This window comes from Haliotis asinina, chromosome 4, assembly GCF_037392515.1.
Source record: "Haliotis asinina isolate JCU_RB_2024 chromosome 4, JCU_Hal_asi_v2, whole genome shotgun sequence".
Lineage (NCBI taxonomy): Eukaryota > Metazoa > Mollusca > Gastropoda > Lepetellida > Haliotidae > Haliotis > Haliotis asinina.
Window position 1 is genome coordinate 75,707,648 of NC_090283.1, and position 20,730 is coordinate 75,728,377.

The following is a 20,730-nucleotide window of genomic DNA, read 5'->3' on the forward strand; positions in this document are numbered from 1 at the left end:
TCCTTGATTAGTAAACGTATTACCTATGGTTACATTCGGCTGTTGGTAAAATCTGGCTCACAGTATAGATATAATTCGACACACTGAACATTTTGACTATCAGTCTCATTTGATTCAGTGGTAGTGGAGTAGCCTACTGGTTTAAACGTTCGCTCGACACGCTGAAGACCCTGTTTCGATTCCCCACATGGGCACAATGAGTGAAGTCCATTTCAGGTGTACCCGCCACAATATTGATGGGATACTGCTAATGTGAATAACACCATACTCACTCACTCATTTGATTTAGTTCAAAGGAGTCCACGTACTGGCACCCAATCTGATATTTCCTTTGTGTAAATATTTTGCTCGAATCGTTTCTCCATTGCATAATTCATATCCAAACCCCTCCATAATATACACGAAGGCATTTGGAAGGCCAGACATAAATACATACATGGCTACAACAGTTTCACTCTCTACTGTGTGATTATGTGTAGTTATGTGTATTTGACATGTGAATTATATGTCACCTCCACAATATCGGCTTTTACTGACGTGCAAAATCAAGAGGAGAAGATTACCATTATTTGTGACAAGGATAACCAATTTCACTTCGATTGCTCAATGGCCACACATGGCAACTGAGAGTTAATCACCAACTAGTTCGTTTGATCTACAAAATGGATGCTTTTGAACTGCATTACGTAGTAGGAGTCTATTCATTTATTTTACTTTACTGTTTACTTTATGTTTACCAATAAATAAGGAAACGAGGATCAATCTATGGATCAAATGACAATCTGCGATCGTTTACGTCCTTGATTCATGCTTGTTATATTCATCTTAACCAAAATCTGCAGCAGCTATGTACCAGGATCATCTCCCTTACATTACGAAAATGGTAGGGCTTCTAACTTAAAAGATAATAGTCAGTTAAAGATTTAAAGTCACACCGGCAATATTTCACCCATATAATGACGAAACCTAAAAGATCTGGGTCCGAATCCCCGTGTGACATGGGCTGTGGCACATGTCTGATGTAGCGCACCATGCAGCTGCTGATGTTTTGCTCGCATACAACGCTGGTCTTCTGGCGACTTGTGATGTAAAGTGACATGTCAGTAACTCACTCCCCTATACTCAAGAATGTTGCTAGCTAGGAAATTCTACAACAACCGATCTTGTTCCCTACATCAGAGAATGGTTCTGGTACATTCCAGCAGTATGTCTAAATATAGTGCAAAACTATAATTATATAGTACATCGCTGACCCTCAATGGCTGTACAGGTACAAGTGTGCCATTTGAAAAAAGGCTCCACAAAGTAATAATAAGACTAATGGCAGGGTCGTAACTTTCATGATTTTCATCTTATTCGTAGATTCAGGCTGTGTTTTACCTGCCAGATGTCAGACATAATTTCTGATAATGCTGATTTGGTTAATTGGCTATTAATTGTCAAAAACAACAGGTTGTCGAGTGATACGTTGAATTATTCATATCCACATACTATGTTTTTGGTTTCTTTTTCTTTTCTTTTTTTTTCTTAAAATCTTTTCAGTTCTGACGCGGTCGCCTTGAAGGTGATGCTCTAATAAACAAACTCTTTCCAGCTGAAAGTGCAATTAAACCAAACTTGTCCACTCGCTGTGTAGAGAAAATATTGAAAAGTCGACTTAGAGATACAGCTTACACTTGGATGTGTGAACGTAAGCTGGAAGATGTCGTATTTTGTGGCGACCGATGTCTGCATCACTTCAAATAACATAAAAAATAACAAAAATTAAAATAAAAGTAAAAATCGAGTTGAATATTCCCTCGAACACTCGGACATACAATGTAAACAAGTCTGCGTGGACAAAAAGGATCTCCTTGCCGTTTGTCTAGGTTATATTTTATTTCGGATTTCATCATTGCAGGCATGTGCGCGTGGACAAAAAACAGATCTCCTTGACGTAGATCCTTATTTAGGATTTCATCACCATTGCAAAATTAATAACAAACAGAAACAGAGTGGCATGGTCATTATTTTTTTCATATTTTTTCAACCTTGCCACTCATGTTGTCGGTGTCAGGGGTCCTGCTTTATCTGTCGTTACCGTATACAAACTTTAGTGTCTTAAGCAATCATTCTACTTCCCACTTTCACTGCATGTAACAAGAAGTAATGGCACAGTAATGACACTTTGAGCCAAAATGAGTTGGCTAAATGTATCAGGCGCTGTCAGTCTGTGATGGAAATACACACATTTTTTTGCTCTCGTTCTCATATTGTTGTCACGATTTAAGGAAATGCAATTTCCGGACAAACACGCCTGTTTGATGTTGCCCATTGATCTTGACTTTAAGTATAAATATATCACAATATCCAAGTGGCACTTACAATGAATGGAAACTAAAATTGACATGGGATAAAGCTGGTGTCTTCTTATAATTTGAACGTTTTAAAATGAGTAAACTGAATAACAGTTTGTAGGGATTTTTAAACCATCTCGTTATTCGGGGACTATATACCTCAAAAGTTACACATATGAGTCAAGGTACAAACTAACATATGCCTCTTCTGGTATATTCCTCTCGTTCTCATATTGTTGTCACGTTTTATAGAAATACAATTTCCGGACAAACACACCTGCTTGATGTTGACCATTGATCTTGACTTTAAGTATAAATATATCACAATATCCAAGTGGCACTTACAATGAATGGAAACTAAAATTGACATGGGATAAAGCTGGTGTCTTCTTATAATTTGAACGTTTTAAAATGAGTAAACTGAATAACAGTTTGTAGGGATTTTTAAACCATCTCGTTATTCGGGACTATATACCTCAAAAGTTACACATATGCGTCAAGGTACAAACTAACATATGCCTCTTCTGGTATATTCCTCTCGTTCTCATACTGATGTCACGTTTTATAGAAATGCAATTTCCGGACAAACACGCCTGCTTGATGTTGACCATTGATCTTGACTTTAACCACCTTGACACAACAACCAAGCGGCACGTGCAGTGAAGTCCTGATGAAATCTGAAATAGACATGGGATAAAACTGTTTTTTTAATAATCTGGTCGTTTTTAAAGACAATATAGTGAATTACAGTTTATAGGGTTATTTAAACCATCTCGGGGACTATACACCCGAGAAGTTACACTTCTAGGTCAAGGTACAAACTAACGTGGCCTACAATTTCCTATGCAGTTGGTTAACCATTAACAATTAGAAAAATAAAAATAAGAACAAAGAAGTGATGGTCTGCAATTCTCATAACGCGAATGTCGTCTTGGGCCCGAAGTAAAAGGGGTGAATAATTATTTGCTAGCCTGTAAACAACAAAATAAGGGTTGTATTTCATTTCATTCCATGTCGCCGGTACCTATTGAACGTAATATTGATGGTATAAAGTACTACAGGTATTACCAACGTCATGTGTTTTTGGTGGGTACTTTTTTTCTAGTACTTGTATGGTTGAGTCCCATCCGGGATTCGAACCCGCACCCTCAGAGTCAGGCACCTAATCGCCAGCACACAAAGTCAGCCGCCTAACCCGCTCAGCCACCGCGACTTCCACAAAAATGAAAGTCGGACAACTGGTAGTCTAGACTGCGTAGTTTGTGTACCCCTCTGACAAGTGTGAATTGGCACGGCTCCCACGGCCGAAAGCTATGATTACACGATGCCATTTTTGAAGTGGTCAAATGCAACATATATCATATTTGGGATTGTAATCCCAAACTGATTTGGGATTACAAATGCGGTCAACAGAAACACGGGAGCAGAGGACGTCGAGTTTCAGACATTCAACAGACAGGATAGAGCACAGGAAAGAGATCATCCATCCTGTTTCCTATAGATTACTCGGTCGTCTTGTGCCAGTTCCTCTAGCATGGCAAAATCGGTTGGTAAGTATCTGAACCCGAAGTCATGGATCTTGCCCATGCTTTCAGTAACGGATTTACCTTGTCCAGGTGTCACCTTTCACAGGGGGTTACTGAATATCACTCATGGTTTTATTATTAATGACAACACGAGTGAAAATATACTCACCTTTAAGCAATATCCTGTGATGGCGAGGCAAAGAACAACTTTGGATCCTAGAGTGTGATTCCTAGCAACGAACATATATCTCTTGTAAATTATATATTATAAACAATATCACGCCAAGCAAGAGAGCAACTAAACGTGTGAAGTCATTTCTACTCTATTCTATTACACATTCGAACTTCTGATCCATAAAAAAGATAACAAATCTAAACTATAATGATTATTCAAGACAGATGTATATTAGGCACACAAGCGAACTGTGCATACAAAAAATTAAAATCTAAATTTATCGAACCTGTGTATACACATAAGGATTTAAACTCAGAGATTAGTGACATGTATCCAACATGCATGCACGTGCTACGTTCCGTGACGTTAGTGGTTGCGTCCTTGAGACGTGCAATACGTTGTTGCACAGACATTCCGGGAAAGAGAAACAGAGCAAATGAATGTCACACAATACTGTCACTTTGAAAAGCTCAACCCCTGCCCTTGCGATCGTGAAAAAAAATCAAACAGCTATTGAAACGCATAGCATGTCAAGGCTAACGTCTGCACAACGTTATGAGGCCATTGGGATGGTCCGTGGCTGCACATCTCCACTGTCACCGGAACACCATTTCTGCACTGTACTGGTGAGACGCTACCAGAACACAAATGACGTCATCGATCGGCCACGTTCTGGACGTCCTGGTGCAAACGCCAGAACATAAACAGGGTAGATGGATATGGGTGACCCCATCTTCGCCACAATTTTAGACTGCAGTGGACCATCCCAGGACTTCGCCGTATTCACTTTAACGCAGTTCGACAACGTTTGCGTCATCACGGGACCAGACCACGACGTTCCGCCATGTGACCTATCCTGACACAACATCATCGACAAGCTCGCCGAATGTGGTGCCGAAATCATGTCCGCAGACCCTTGTTTTGGTGGAGAAAAGTTGTTTCTGCAAATGGGTCCAGGTTTAGCATTTGCCATAGTGATGGACGTCAGCGTGCCTATAGACGCGTGGGAATTTTATGCACAGCCCTGTGTCTCGGAGAGGAATCACTTTGGAGAGGATGATTTAGGGTGGAATAACAGCACGCCGGAGAACTCCTTTGCTGATTTTTCAGGGCAGCTTAACCGGTGTAGGCTACAGGGATCAGATTCTTCGACCAGTGGCAATTCTTTTCTGCAACGTCATGGCCTTGGGTTAACGTTCCAACAGGACAAAGCCCGCTCTCATACGACAAGGGTTGCTGTGGATTTCTTGCAACACCACCACGCTGACTTACTGCTTTGGTCTGCAAATTCACCGGGCCTCTTCCCGATAGAGCATGTTTGGGACGAGATGGATCAACGTCTACGCCGTCTTCCTCATCCGCCAGATAACGTCCTTGACCTTGCAACAGAACTTGAGAGAATCTGGGGTGACATCCTACAAGCCTTCCATGCACGTTTGATAGGCTCTATGTGTCGTGGAAGCACTGCTGTTCTCAATGCCGATGGTGGACACATCCGTTATTGAGCTTGTGACATGGTCGTTTGACCCGTGTCCCGTTTGCACACGTCATTGTGATAGATTTTCAATTGAAATTCTCCCGACTTGTTATGATCCCTCCATTAAAGTTTATATGTACCTTTGACATTATTATCGTACTTATCAACTGGGGTAATATTTTGACAATGCACAGTTTCTTTATGTGGCTAGTATATATGGGCTTCATGTTGGGAATCTTCGGCATGTGGTGTCAATGCTTAACCACTTTGCTACTATACCGAGCGTAAAATAAATAACTCCAGGTTTCCCCCGCCATTCCCACGTTCATTAATTCCACCGCTGGTATCGTGGAAACTGGCTAACGGGGTAATTACGTATCGAAATTATCACATCCTAAGATAAGATGGTCAGCCCCAGCTCAAACTGTAAACTGCGATGGCAGGGTTTTGAGGACATAGTCGACATAACTCGCGGACTCTTTCTTTGAAGTGATATCGCTTGGATGAGATTTTTTGTATGCTTCATATAGTTCAATTACATGTAACCTTTAGAATACCTTAACCGTTGGGTGGAATAGAATTGTTACTGAGCAGAGATACTTCAGGCCTCCACTCTGGTGGTTAGGAGACATTTTTCTGATACTCTGATAAACAACGTAATTTGTCCTTAGGCGTAACGATAAAAACAACTTGTTAACTTGACATGCGGGATGTAACAAAAATGTGTTTTGCTGTTCGAAAAGATTTGGTAGACTTTTCTTTGCAAAGCTAAGAAACCCATTGATTTTTGAAACTCTGGCTAAAAATATTTTGTCTCAATTATTCATATTGCATGGTTAGAAACGTATATGAAAATGATTGATTACATGGGAAAAAACAGCTCATTTTCTGCGCAAAGAACAAGTCATTTTGTAGTGTTTGTCCATTATAAATGATCATATTGCCTCCAGTCGGTAAATGGATGACTCAAACACAAATTTCTATTGATTTTCGGATTATTTCTTTTGTTTCTCTGTATTAAGTAAGAACCAAGGACCATTACTATATCATTTTGCAAATGACTGTTTTTTAATTGTCGATTTAGATCAAATGTTATTCAAAGTGAATAATGCTGTTGCTGGTTGACTCTTAGTTTGTGACGGTGAGGCTCCCTGCATGTAGTCTCTTTTGTCAGTTCTATCATTCTACGTTAATGAAAACAAAATCAATGATTATTCCTAAAGGTTTTCAACCTCTGCTCATTGCCCTACTTAAAACAGTTTTTAAGTTATATCACGTCATGTGTGAGGACATCCCAATACGGGCTTTTACTTTGGAGAAACCACTGGCGTAATGCCAACACATAAACTGCGCGAATCGGGATTTGAACCTACAAAGCAATATCCTAGCATGCCTCTAGCATGCCACACAACTTGGCCATCCATGTCCTCCGACTCTTCGTCGTTTACGTACCTCCCTACTAGCCAACTGTAAGAATTGGGCGCTAGGATCACTTTGATCGATGAGGCTCATTATTCCATGTTTAAGTCGGTGGAAAGTCGGCATAAGCCTTTTGATAGACCTGACTATATGCGATGATGCCATCAAAGGAGCTTATCATGATGTGGAGATGAGAGAAGCTGATCACGCCCAGTTACACTGCACTAAATCTTACATTCACATAATTGATCATGGTTTAATCAAAGTTGTCGTCCATTCACATAAATGTATGATTGATATTTCTATCTCAGTATGTGAGTAGTAGCGACAGTATTTTAACACAGACTTAGGAAATATTGATATCTCTATCTCAGTATGTTAGTCGTAGCGACAGTATTTTAACACAGACTTAGGAAATAAGAAAGTCTGAAATAACCTTTAGACTTCCTTATGTCGCCCAAAGTGATGCAGGTCTCAGACGCTGATCACTCTGGCGGAACCCAAGAACACAGGCACTGTGCTGACACACATAGGATTATAATCAGGTAATTAAGGCGACGCATGATTCGAATAAGCAGCCATAGTGTCCTGATAAACCAAAGGGACACAACTCTGGAGAGCTACATCACCTTAGACTGCTTCGTCTCAAGTGTAGCTTTCAACTTTAAAAATCAGCCATGACTAGAACCAAAGATTTTCATATGTTGTTACGCTCCAATTGTCGTAATTTCAATTTCAGCCACGTCAAAACGATTGTCGTGTATCTTATACGTGCACTTAACTACATGTCTGGAATTCGTAACATGACCACTGTACAGCATCCCACCAACAAACAGTGGTAACAGTCACTCATGTTAAGCAGGATGTGAACGTGGAAATCCTCTTGACTCCAAGACTTCAATTAACCAACTCCTCAGGCGCCAAAGCACCAATACTACCACCTGCAATAAAGTCCTCGATGTGATATTACTTTCCTCTAGGCGTCATTCGCAGGTAATTCAAAGACCCGCGTACTACAACATAGTGTTACGTACAGAAGTGAAGATCTACATGTTAGTTCCTGAAATGTGCGCTGTACAGTTTTATCACTACGGTATGCCATATTTGTTATCGTCAAAATTGCTTGCCATTCCTTCAGTATCAGCTAACATGCAGCTATCTTTAATAATCGTGATGTTTTTCTGGTTCTGTTGTAGAGGTCTTTTAGAGTCATGTGAACCTTTCTGGCTAAATATACCCCACCTGTAATTGAACAACTTGTATATAACACTGATGGTTCAGACAAGGCCATACATATGACGTTATTGAGGTACAAACGACTGAATATAGGCGCTGTGTCAAAGTACCATCATTGTTGAGGGATGTGACTGGATGATCTTCAAACGATTTATCGATCGTAACTGGCCATGGGTCCATAAACAAGTGCAAACTGTTCTCTTATACAATGTGCCCTCCACATGGAGGTATTCGACAATGAGATCTGAACATGAACTAGCCGGTTTTAAAGTGCCTCATCTGATTCAGTATACCTTCCCTATAACACAAGATGTGAACGTGATCGATCAGCTATGATAGATCATGGGCAAATAATCAGCTCATCCCATATTCTCTCTTTACAGAGGTATTCGACAAGGAGATCTAAAACACGTCAATAGTGACATGACCAAATGAAAATGTTCACCAGAGTAGATTGGAATGTTCCTAAATTTCTTGCGTCGTTAAATCTCAGAGATATGATTCAAAATCGATTTATGTTTTCCCAGAAAAGACATATATTGCACATTTTCGTGATGGCATTTAAGCTGAGCATTAAGATCAAACCTTATGCAATTTCGCACACGTGTCTCATGGGGTTATGAGGCAGTGTGTAAGGACGGAAGCCATTACACCAAAATGGAAGGCATATCGACTTTCCCCAGTGTACAAATCATAGCATCACAGAGGATACAGTTACATCACTATTTCAGATGTAGTTTCGTGAAATGAACTATCAAATACATCATCGTTGAATTGTTGCGAAAAGATTTGTTTTGAACAGATTGCCGTTGGTCTGTGGGAGACAATAACTGAGAATGGATAGTAAGAAACAGTGTCTGCTAATATTTTCAAATTAAGTCATCAAATGTTAAAGATACTCTTGCTGAATGTCCTAAATGTTCCACGTTGTAGACTGTAGAACCCACATTCCATACGGGGTTTCTCATTACCGATTGGACCGAAACGTCGGCTTGACCCAAAACAGCTATGTGTGAATGCTATATTCGAGTCCCCAAAGAGTGATTTTCATATTCGGAGTTGTCGAAATATAACATTAGAATTCGAAATGATTTTTAAAATAAACATCTACCGTATGTTTTAGGTGATAGATCTTTTCTTAATCATACTTGTGTAGCGTTGCTTAAGGAATCATCGATGGCGAAGAGATGTGAAGTCAGTATAGAGAGATTGTGATTGTCTCAGAAAGCAAAGGTCAGCTCAAGTTGTATACTTTCTGTGGAGCTATTATTACGAGACATTACTGCTTCTGACAACCTGTTGCGCACATGCTTGTGTAACCATGATTTGAAGTCTCTTTAAATTACCAGTCTCAGGCCTGGTAGCAATTCAGCACAGACCTATGGCGAGATGAATCATCCTTTGACCATCATTGCTAGTCTATTATTATGTTTTACAGACTGAGATGTCAAATGCAGCAGAGAGGATTCGGGTGATCCTGGCTCATTCAGGCTGGTTAAGGCTGATCTTCAGCTCAGGGCCTAGACAGTGAATGGGATCTCTCCCTGGAGTGCTGACTCGCCAAGCGTACCAAGACCTTTCCAACGAATGAGGGGATTCCCAAATACTATAACCTTTTGCATTACCCCGAGTGTCAGAAGAGATGTGCTTCCGGTGGAGAACCTACGGACTCTCTTAATCTGTGCCAAGACATCAGGAGGTACCAACACCAAGGACACTGAGACCAACAGGGAGTCTTTGCACTTTGCACTTCGCATGCAAGATTAACATATGCGATATTAGCGTATATCACCTATAACACATCGTTGTTTGAGAGCGTCGTTAAATTCAGTACATAAGCTTCAGAAAGATTTCTGATTAATTTTTGAGTCCGATATTATGCAAGCAAACGGCGCTGGAGGGCTGTTGTTCTTCTCAACACTTAATATAGAAGCAGTGGTCGTTGGGACAGACTTGAAGTTCCCGGGCTTATGCCGATGTTGTCCAGAACCAGAATCAACGTTGACACTGGAACTTTGTCGTGCACCATTGGCTCGTTTAAGAAAATCTTGAATGCCTATTTTCATTTATGGGTTTTGACACATTTTTAAGAGAGTCGTCAGACAAATACATGTTGGCAACAGTGGACGATAAATGTCACGAAGATAATACACCTTTGTCACAAGACATTATATTTGAAATCAGTAAATCTAAGGTATTGAAACAAGGGTTGTGGTAACGAGATTTATTTTCTGCCATCATTTTTCGTGTTAGCAACACCAAAAGAATACAAAAGGAGCGGCACAGCAAAAGTATTTGTGGCTTCCATTTTGCCTTTGTTTAGTTTGCCTTAATTAATTTGTTGAAAATTAAACAGTATTAAACAGTTGTGACAGTACAATAGTAATAGCGAACATGACCACGTGACCAGTCAGATTTCGATAGTTGTCTCTCTAGCTATCAGTTGTCATTCATCAACTGTCCATTTAATGCATAATTATGATTTATAGATTTTCACAGAATATGGTTGACTGTAAATATCAGAAGTTCGATCGGTCGGTCCCATAGCATGGGTGTGCATTTCTTCGTTTTCTTCACTGGGATGAGCCGGAGGGAGGTCATTCCAGAACAGGCACGCACCTTTCTCCAGTTTATCCCAATCACTAATTGCTGACATGCAATTCTGACATCACCAGACACAATGCCTCTGTATTTAAATATTCGTGCTATGGGTTTGCCATGGTTCCCAGGAATGCGGAAGTGCTCCGTCATTGTCTGCATCATATAAAAACATATGCCAACAAAATGTTTCCCTCATACACTTGTGGCTCGAATGGAAAGGTGTAGGTCGTGTAAACATCACTTTAAAATCATTGCCAATCTTGGAGGAGTTATCCTTTCAAATGTCCCTGGGAGTATTTTTACCTGCAGGTGTTTATCAACAATACACTTTCACGTGTTTGAAACTGATCGGTTCTCCAAAACCTAATTTAAAGAAACCCAACAGCTCTGGAGAAAGCAGATGAGTGCTTCGTGAGACGTGTCGGCCATCTTCAGAGTTAAGCCTCAGATCGTCACAACACCATCCCGATACATCATTGAACATTTCAAATACATCATTACGTTTTCACCCGATGATGTTTTTCGTTAAACAAATGAAGATTGATGTCCAGACTTAGACTGGGATTCCGTCTTAACTAGGAGTGTTTATTCAACACGAGTAGATTGGTCATAATGGACAGCCCTCAATCCAGACATCTGGTCTCCGGAGGGTCCCAGGGGGCCTATATATAACAAGACCTTCATGTAATCGATGGGACCCCCCGGTCAAACCATGTACATCCACGTCCAATAAGAGTCTCCTGACACATAGACCAAGCTGATTAAAAAACATAAAAGACTCTGATCGGATACGTAATTCCTTATACATAAATGTGCTTTTATTTTTATCGCTTTTAACAACACATAAGGGCCAATTTTGTCATATTCCTCTTTAAGAAACACTAACAAAATACGTTCAGAAATGATTAAAGGGGTTAGACGGTCAAAGAACGGTGGTGTTAAAAAGTAAAAAAAAGGTGTATATAATAGGATTTCTTCTTAATGCATGTCTGATTCTGATTACATTAGTTTTCTATCAGGACCCTCTAATGTACGATATCTTTTTTAAAAAAATGCATTTGGTAAGACTAACTGAAAAAAATCCATTGAGAGTGTACCAGTAATGCTGCATTACTGGTATTGGTGTGCCGGGAGAAGACAACACGCATATACATCGCAGTATTTGTACACCTCACTGACGCGAGGCACAGACAAGCACAGCCGATCTGACATTGATTGGCTTATTTAATGGCTGATCTGGCGAGAAAGTGTAGCAACAGGGTTCCCGCGAGACTGTGCAGTGGATGGTGGGGGTAAACACCGGACAAGCGTTTGTGGCAGCCTGTCAATTCAACATCCTCATCAACTGCAGCGGCAGTAGCGATAGGGGATAGTGTTGTTTTGCATGTAGACTGTTGGATTCGTTCTGTAAGGGTCACACTCACCAAAAGAGAGATGTTCAGTATATTTCATGGGTGTCTAAAATGTCAAGATAAACTCTTTTTTTAATAAACGCTCCCCTTGATCAAAACCTTTCCAGTATTGTTCGTGACAGTCCCAAGTTCGTCCAAGAAAGATGCCGGTTGTCAGTGATTCAGATCCAAGATAACTGTGGTAAACTGTCAGTGGTTTACTGACGCTCCTTGGAAAGATACTTAGGAATTCCTTTGAATCAACCACTTTGGGGTTATAATAACAATGCATGTCCCGTTGACTTCGAGTTAAAAAACAACACTTCCTCCCCCTGTTGCCAAACTCATGGACTCATGACGCCTGGGATTCCATGCTACAATCGTACTTATTCTAATGTTAAAGAGCTAAGGATTTTGTTTTAAATTGTCATTTGCCTTTATATTTAGTTTTTCAAAGATAAAAACGAAACGTCTTAAATCAATGCCATGAAATATAATGGACATGTTTCAACTTTGTCAGCAACCGTTTCCTTCTTTCGAAATAATTAACAACATCTATGTATAAAAAGTATTTGAAAAGTTATGAAACTTCAAAGATATGTTTGTTAAACAATGTGTTCATGAAGTCTGGATGACCTGACTGGTTCTAATCTTTGAAACTGCTTTCTGAAACTTCTTAAATCTCTCAGTGGAGACATTTTAGTAATATCTGTCGATTTTGGTATTACTCGCAAAATGTACGCGTTGACAAGAATAACAAGTAATTATCATCCATAGCAAAACATTTTGTGACATACATAACGATTGCTGGTGGATTTTCATTTTTATTCCACTAATTACTGAAGACATACACACATCAGCCTATTCAGGTGTCAGATTGTTAACTCCACCTCGTTCTCGGAGGCTTTACCAATGGGACATGATGGGCGCACCTTTTCGCGAACACCTGGTATCATCATTGTTTCATAGTGATTCATAAACACATGCTCTGTCATTGTATCGCCACACTGATTGTGACAATCACGGGATTGTCTGGTTCAGTGATGCAGCTGTAAAACTACTGAGAAAATATATGTTCATGATATTTATACAGCTGACCCGGCCTTAGCAGTAGTTTCTTATGAATGTGGAAATGGTTTTGACGCTTCTATTTACAAAAGTTTGTAAAATCACAAAACCACATACTTTGAGATCAAGCTGACACTCCTTGATGTAACGGAAATACTGTTTAACCTCAAATACAATTCTGTCACTAACTTCCCTCTTCTAAGAGATACACGTTCCCAGAGAAATGAATCTTCTCTGTCGATGGAATTTGTACTTTATCAAGCGTCAGACTTTTCGGTTTTATCAAAGAGGATTTAAACCGGGAAAAGTGTTTACTAAACAGTGATGAATCAACTTTCACCTTTCAAGGTCAAAAGGTCTCATTTTCTTAAACCAGTGCTTCTAAAGAATTCAGTCTTTTTTCCCCAGCTCTGTCAAACAGTCGGGAGACAAAGTGAAGTCGTTAAATGATTACTTGGATGAAAATCAAACCCACAAAGTGTTGTAATTGCGGTATTCTCAAAGTCAATATGCGACTGATTTGAGTTTTAGAGTCATCCACCTACAAAGACGATGAACAGTTGTCTCAGTAAACATCTCCCAAGGTTTAAATCTCCCGAAGACGCGAGTCGATCTGATCATTAAATGTTCAAATATGCAGCGAAATGTGAAGAACAGACATAAAACTAATCACGGCCCAACGATTGATTAGCAATCACTTTTTTATCCCTTTAAACCTCAGTAATCAAGTTGGATAATGTTACTTTACTCCGGGCTTGTCGACCTACTACTGTTGTAGACAGTGTTCACACAAATGTTTCAGATTGAGCGCCAATGGAAGGATCAGATTTGCATTGTGGCACAATCCGCCGATGTAGAGATAATCACTTTAAAGATTTTCTTCAACTGAAAATGTTCCCAAAATATGTTGTGCTTTATTTAACGTGATTTGATTAAAGAACAATGACTGGGTATTCGGGATTCACGTGAGCGTTGATTACTAGTATTTCGTTGTTCGTGAGGTTTGTACAGAAGGTGGTACCTCTATTAACCAAACAGGCCTGAGGGATGATATATAGGTGTTTCTATAAACTGAAACTCGGTTAGTTTTTTCAGACTGAAGTCAGCTTCTTGTTAAATAAAACTCAGATCAGTGAAGTTATTTAATGGGTTATCATGGGTTACAGGGCCCTGTTCTACCCAACAATGTACGTACCTTTCGCCAGATTCTGGACAATGTGATAGCCTTGTAGATAGAATGCTTCCTTGCCACGCGGAGAGTCTTTGCTCCAGGGATCATCGACTACGTACATATACAAGGATCGGAGAGTACCCATTAATCTACCCGGATTAGCGACTACATACATGTACATAGATCAACGAGAACCCGTATCTTCCCAGACTAGCTACTACGTGCAAGGATCGGAGACTACCGTTATCTATCCGGATTAGCGGCTACATGTATCTTCAAGGTTCATGAGTACCTACATCTACCTGGATTAGTGACTGCGTGTATGTCCAAGGATCAGCGACTACCCATATCTACCCAGATTAGCAAGCACTTCTATCAGGTTCAGCGACTACATCTATCTACAGACATCTGCTGGTAATCATATGCACCCGGATTAGCCACTTCATATATCTACCCGGATCAGCGGCTAAGTATATCCAACGATTTAATTCCCTTCCCTTTCAGCTACTTAGATTCCATCATCCATGACAAAACGCCAGCTTATAACATGACATGGGTTTTATATCACAAGGTCAGTTTAATGTCAGTTTAACGAGGCATACGTTCCTTTCACAATTTCTTTGTCACATGGGTTGTGAAACGTCATTGACCGTTGAGAACCAGCAAAGCAAATACACTTCGTCTGATTATTTCTGTTGAAGGAGACAGATTGGTCATAATCTCCAGATAGCTGTCACTGGCTCTATGTAGAAGGCACAAAATGGGTCCGCGCTGCACTAAATCCCGTATGTCTTGTCACATTACTCGATTACGCATTATCCCTTCAACGACGAATCAACGATCAATTACACATGAAAAATTCTCCCATGATATTCAGTAGAATTATTCATAATACTATTCATATTATACCAATTTCAGTTTCAATGTTTGTGTCAACGTATGGTGGATTGGAATTGTACCAAAGGTCGCTTCCCAACTCAAGTATTGTAACGAAGATTTGGAAATTATATTTTTCAGCATAATTCGATGATGTCATCGATTCCCAGATGCGCCGATATATGGTCATGCTGTTGACCAGTGGATTGTCTGGACCAGACGCGACTGGTCACAGACCGCAGCCATACAGCTGGAATGATGCTGAGAGCGGCGTAAAACTAAACTCACTCACATATTATTCATCACTGTGTGAATAGCAATAATGTCGTCAAGGTCAAGCAGCCCTGTTCAGTGGAAGTGTCCTGTCGGACACGGAGATAATATGTTGCATCAGCAGTTGGTGCTCAGTCAGATGCGAAATAGCCAAATCCACAAATTACCAAGTATATGGTCCCCAGGCTCCGATCCTGCCGCTGGTATCACTTGTGGGAAGAGAAGTAAACTCCTTCATTACATCGTGTACATGTGATAGTGGTAACACAGGCAGAGATGCCGTAATTAACCTGTAGACATGAACATGGATACACTCGACGTCGGTCGGTGACTTTCTCGAGGCGTGATGATAAACAGGCGGCAAAATAGTTTAATAGATGAGAAGTATGGAAAAACATACATTTCATAAGACACTTGTGTTGCAAGACAGGTTGTTACCGTTTTCGTTCACTTAGTCACGGTAGTGTCGTCATTTTCAAACTGACAAACCCCATTCAAATACGCACGATTCCGAAATAATATAATCTGAAAGCACATGTTTGTGAAACGAGGAAGAAGACAGGTAACCCTGAATTCCCAACTGTGCTGGGTGAGCAATCTCAAGTAATACTTGTTCTCATTGTCATAAAACTGTTTCTCTTGATTTTGCACATGAAAGTCGATATTGCTGACTTTCAGTGGTCAGTCCACTTTTGGACTACAGTATTTACTCTACCTTTAGTTTTCCACCAGATTGTGTATCAGTTACACGGTTTAGTATTATTCGCTGAACCAATTTGTTGGACGTTTAGAGAAGTTTAGATTAGATACGTTGAATGAATTCCTTTCTGATCGTTATTTGGAATTAAAAGTTAAAAGTTTGAACATATCTCAGTTCTTGTTGGAAAGAGGCCGTAAATGACAACGCACAAAGGTTGCCAGCCACGTTCCAATGAGACTTGTGGGAAACAGGTCTCATAATGACATGAGGAGTGCAAGCCTTGTCTTTCATAAAAAGATCAGACGGCCTTTGTTCCCAGCTTGAAATAGTCTGGCAGAGGATTTTTGAGGCATAAATGGGCTTATTGACCTGTATTGTTAAGTCCTATGGTCGTATAACGAGGACATTGGCGCTGGGAGACCTTTGGGCGCAAAAGGGGAAAAGTTGGTTTGGATGGGCATGTCTGTTTCCTGACAATTACGGTTTCTCAGTTTGATGGCTCCGAAATATGTAATCCCTTGTGTCACCCAGTCCCACTTGCACATCGCAACGACTGGCTGGAAACTACTCGCAACAATTGTCCGGAATTACAACATGTTTCCATTGTGATATCTGTACCTTCAATGACGTAGAATGGGGTTAGAGTGTTAATAAGTTCAGTTCTGTTCAGTCCTAGGAAGGTGTGGAGGGTGGTCACACAACAGTCACGGCATATGAATGAGTGAGGGAGTTGAGTTTTAGGCCTCGGGTGGGAATGTTCCCTCAATATCACGGTGAGTGAACATTAAAAATGGACTTCACATTTTGTACCCAATTGGGGAATCGAACCCTGGTCTTCAACGTGCCGAGTGAACGCTTTAACCCGTTCCGACACTGAATCAAATAAGACTGATAGTCATGATGTTCAGTGTGTAGAATTTTATTTATGCTGAGAGACGGATTTCACAGTATGACCAAAGCTGAACCAATAGCCCCAATGTGAATGTAAATGCAGACATGAGGTCGGTTCGTGTAATTATGAAGTCAATGCCAGTACTGGCAGATTTATGAATGAATGCGTCTCCTATTTCGCCAGTGCACATTTCAATACAGATTCTTATAATTACTAATGTTAAGCGTGAAACACATTTGGATAACAACGTATTTGTTGACAATAAGGAGACATTTGAGCTTCCTATACAGTTTTCACCAACAAAAAGTCTTTTCCTGGTGTATTGCTTATCTGTGCCTCATCTGACACTTTCTCAAAATCAATATGCGTTTCGAATAATGAATCTATGAGTTACGATTGTGGAATCTCTATACCAAAGTGTTAACAGACTAAAGACACAGAGTGAAAAAAACCCATTACCTTTCACTGGAATCTGCATAGAGTTCACTTATAATTATATATCAACAACTGCATAAATAGATACACTAGCATTATCTAAAGAGGAGACACATTCTGTATAATTATTTTTTAGTTCAGCAAAGCACGCGTATGGCTTCAAAAGCAGTTGATAATACAGTCAAGCCGTCCTCTACAGTTGTTGATGAGAGTAGGTGTTGACCATTTGGTTGCACATGTTTCTGGTAGATTCGTGTATTTGAGGTGTAATGATGACAGTGTGGTGATTTAGCATTTTGAACAATCCAGTTATAGCTCAGCCAGTCACGACCACACGAAGAGTGTAGAAGAAAATTGTTTGAAACGCCAAGGACAGTTGTATCCGTCAGTTACGTAATCATGACATCAGCCTTGGGTGAGTATACAGCTTCATGTGTTTCACCCTCGACTCATAATAATCAGCCTAATACATCCGTACGAATGAGTACGTTCCGTATTGGTTGTGTTCATGACACCACAACATTCACATTGGGTTCTTTGAGAGGCATTTTAGAATCTGTGAAGATAAAGAAACCCAAGTTCTATGAATTGTCAACTTCTTTATTGCAATGAATGCGACGTTTCTGTTTTCATCCTGACACCATTATGAAACATGTCATCACAAAGACGTTGACTGTCCACAGAACTTTTTTTTTTCTATATTCACCTTCTTTGCAACCCAGTGTTTTGTTGACTTCAGGCACTGTTATTTGTCTGTAGATTACGTCACCACTTTGAAGCATGGATATACAGTTCAAGGTGCACCTGGGGAACGTGATACAGATCGTAAATGAACCACAATATATTTAATTTATTAAAGCGTGCAGGCAGTAGCAACCCATAACAACTGATGAACCACAGAACGTTTCAGTCAGCTGATCGATCAAATCATAGCTTTCTTACAACTTTCATTTCCACTCAGGTTAGTCCTACTTTTGGTGCATCATTTTCAAAAGGTCCAAAATCGTGTTTGAGAATCGGTAAAGAGAGGGTAGTTCAAACTAGAGTCAGAATAGTTTTAGAAATTTACAGTATCAAGCGGTCTTCATCAGAATGCACTGCAAAGGCGACAACATCCAGTTGTTTATAAACTGAAGGAATTCCCCACGCTCGCACAGCTTACATGCATTTGAACAGAAACCTCAGCACATAATGACATCTTTAACACACACACTCTACATACATTTACTTACAAACTCAACTTGATACCATAACTGTGTGAATATTAATACGGTCTAATTTACACCTTAACAATATTTACTTGGACGTCTTCCACAGTGCTGCGAGTGCCTAGTGGCTCAAGCGTTGACTACCGCATATACCTGGCCTTTACGTCAAACATTATCTCTCAAGTAATAATGGGCCGGGGTTGACTGGGGTTTAGCAATTTTTAACCTAAACACTACTGACAAATAAAATCATAAGTACAATTACATATATTGAAATAAAATGGTGGTCCAAATATGAGGCTACGTTCTAAGTTGTGCAAGACTTTCCGCTGCCATACAGTGTATCTGTAGATGAAGTTAGGGTCGCTTGTGTGTTCTGTTTATCCTTGTTTCATATATCCGAACTGCTTCCAGATCAACACCTAGGAATATAAATAATGTAAACCTATTTACAGGAACAGTTTTGGGATGGATAGACAGCTTCTTTTTTTGTTGTGTGTCGCACTGACAGACAGACTTGCAACAGTTTTGGCTTTCAAACACTGAACTTATGGAATTGAAGAGTCAACATGGACTTTATTACAGACGTGTTGACGACCATGTAGACAATCGTGATGCTTGAGGCCACCATTTTATATCTTGATCATCTCTCAAGTTGAGCTCGGTCCTGGGAAAAATGTAACAAATGGTTTAGTGCAAATCAAGGAGAGACAGACAGACAGACTGATTGTCGATAACCTTCTTCAGATCACTTTGCCTTCCCATGGAACACTGTAATTGTCGGGATTGCAGACACAAAACATCCAGACGTCCCTTTATTGCCTTAGAATGCAAAAATGAAATAAACTGCCAAATATTTAGTGATCGGTGGTGTTAAAGATTCGTCATTACCTTCGGTTAATTTCACAAATGGGCATAATGTATGACGTCCATCCTATCTTCTGTCTGAACGATATGCTTTTCTCCAGCATTGCCCACATATTTGCAGACTAATCTCTGTGTATGACGTTTTCATTATGAAAACTCCACTGTCTCGCAGACCTGTGAGTTGGGTACTCCCCAAAGACCAAGTTGCATTTACATCTTTTTCAAATTTAATCAGATAGAATGAAACTTTTAGGAAGTTCCATGGCCTCTTCTCATGTAATGCCACTACCAACACCATGCGAACTGTTAAGAGGTAATCAAGAAAGATCACAACTCAATACAAAAGGGTCTACTCAGGCTGAGATTGGTATTCGTAAAGTAATTTCACCAGCATATTTATATATCGTGCGCAGTTCTAAATGCGCTTTCTGGTGTCTCTAGAGTATTCACTGATTGTTGTTGGCATCAGTTTTCGAAGTTTCCTTCATGTCTCTAACCAGTCAAGCATATGTATGTAACTATAAATATACTATCAAAAAAGAAACGCATAGTGCATGGCATTTTACACCAGTTTCCAAGAAACTTATACCTACATAACCAAGTGATAACGATAGATAACGGAGACGAGCGCGATGGTGACGACGTAGCACAACCCCGACGTCGGGTTTCCTGGCTGTCAGACCCATCTCTTTCAATCTGTTCCGTACTGATTGACTGGATATCCTCTGAAGTCCAGACATCCTGCTTCTTGTCCTTTCAACCGTGGCAGTACGATCACGCAACTGTAGTACCCCGAGGCACCGATCTTCTTCTGCAGTTGCAACTCGAGGCCTGCTTGTACGGGCACGGCCATTTGTTATACCTGTTTGGTTGCAACGAGCAGCAAGCCATGATATCTTGCTCAGACTAACATTCAGACGGCTGGCAACAGAAGATTGGTAATCTCCAGGATGCATTCTTTCAATGGAGATATTCTGTGTTGCAGATTCAAGACGTGACGTAGTGATTTGACCTTGAAACTTCTTCAAAACGAATGCAACTTTCTGAAAGTGATCTGGATTTTTATTGCCAGACAGTGA